Genomic DNA, 1,901 nt, shown 5'->3' with positions numbered 1-1,901 from the left:
GAGTGGGCAGGCGCCATGGATGGTGTACACTGATAGGGGCAGCTGGAGGAAAGGGGGTCACATATAATATGGGGTGCCCTGGGTCTAGTCTACAAGAACATGGTCTACAGCAGATGGGGGGTCTATGGATGGAATACACTGATATGGACCTCTGGGGGTTCTATGGGATCACAGAGGATGGAAATGGGGGTGTCACATGTATATATTATGGGGTGCCCTGGGTCTAGTCTATAAGATGATGGGTCCTATGGACAACATACACTGATATGGACTTTGGGGGTTCTATAGGAAAGGGGGCCACATATAGATCTATAATATGGGGTGACCTGGGTCTAGTCCACAGGGACATGGTCTACAGGCAGATGGGTTCTATGGACCTCTGGGGGTTCTATAGGACCACATTGTAAAGGGAAAGGGGGTCACATGCATATATATATGGGATGACCGGGGTCTACGTTAAAAGACAGCAGATGGGGGGTCTATGGATGGAATACACTGATATGGACCTCTGGGGGTTCTATAGGAAAGGGGTCACATATAGGATATATAATATGGGGTGACCTGGGTCTATTCTACAAGGCGATGCTGTACAGCAGATGGGTCCTATGGGCGGCATACACTGATATGGACCTCTGGGGGTTCCCTAGGACCACATTATAAAGGGAAAGGGGGGGTCACATATAGATATATTGGGGGACCCGAGTCTCTTCCACACGGATGTGCCATGTAAGGAGGAGATTACAATGTATCATCTACACAGTAACGGCAATCGGGTTGAGCAGAACATCCTGTGTATTCATTACACCTGGGGGCAGGTAGGTGGCTGTGCGGACAAGGAGGACACGGTATAGGTGAGCACCTACTGCGGGCAGGTAAGGGGGGCAGGTCAGTCTAGTAGAGAGGGGTCTATTGATGGGGGTGACGGTGGACAGCTATAGGTCAGTATCTTTTACTGGGGTAGGTAGGTGTCTCTCTGCCAATGAGGGGGGGTTGGGGGTGCCTTGTTTATCATCCATGGGGAAGGACAGGTAGGTGATAGAGAAGTCAGTATCTTGTACTCCATGGGGAAGGACAGGTAGGTGTCTCTCTGCCAATGAGGGGGGGTTGGGGGTGCCTTGTTTATCATCCATGGGGAAGGACAGGTAGGTGTCTCTCTGCCAATGAGGGGGGGTTGGGGGTGCCTTGTTTATCATCCATGGGGAAGGACAGGTAGGTGATAGAGAAGTCAGTATCTTGTACCGCTCCCGGGTAGGTATCTCTCCACATGTGAAGCAGGTAAGTGTCCATTAGGAAGATGATGACAGGTGTCTCTACCACAGAAGGGGGCAGGTTGGTGATGTCTATGCCAGTGAAGGGGGAGGGGGGTAGGTAGTTGTCTTTGGGGGGTAGGTAGGTGTCTGCGAGTGATGGATGGTGGTGGGATCGGCCATGTGGTCACAGCGGGGACCCCGGATACAGAATACGGATGAGTGCAGGTAGGTAGCAGGGTGTGTATGACGAGAGCAGGTAGGTACTCACCAGGGAAGTGAATAGTCCTTGATCTCTCATGCTGCGCCCCTTTAATAATCCATCGATTGATCAGCTCCGGCGCCGTCCGGTCCCCCCAGATCTGATCGCCTCCCCGAGCATCCCTCCATCCTCCGGCTGCTCCATCCCTGGCTTCTATGTGGAGGCTTTAACCCTTTCAGTGGCAACGTTTCCATCTTTTAACCCTTTTGCTGCCAGGAATGGCAGCTGCAATATTTTATGTTGCACGAGCTACTTCCTGGACTGAGATCCCGGCTCAGAGATGACACCATCATGTGAATCCCGGTGCCTGTGCAGCTAAACACTCTGACACAGATCAGCCCCCTGCTGCAGCCTCTCACCTTGCAACTGAATACAAAGTTACAATGTTGCAG

General features: G+C 52.0%; 1 protein-coding gene across 1 annotated transcript in view; it reads right to left on the bottom strand.

Annotated features, from left to right (window-relative positions):
- LRRC24 (leucine rich repeat containing 24) overlaps positions 1–1,656 on the bottom strand; it is a 56,589-nt gene extending 54,933 nt beyond the window's left edge. Inside the window, exon 1 of the mRNA XM_018569763.1 lies at positions 1,519–1,656. The gene's annotated coding sequence lies outside the window, so the exon portion shown is untranslated. The remainder of the gene's footprint in view (positions 1–1,518) is intronic.
- Positions 1,657–1,901: the final 245 nt, after the last annotated feature.

The sequence above is a fragment of the Nanorana parkeri genome, unplaced genomic scaffold (assembly GCF_000935625.1).
Source record: "Nanorana parkeri isolate BGI_ZX_2015 unplaced genomic scaffold, ASM93562v1 scaffold1390, whole genome shotgun sequence".
Lineage (NCBI taxonomy): Eukaryota > Metazoa > Chordata > Amphibia > Anura > Dicroglossidae > Nanorana > Nanorana parkeri.
This window is presented reverse-complemented; position numbering and strand designations above follow the sequence as displayed.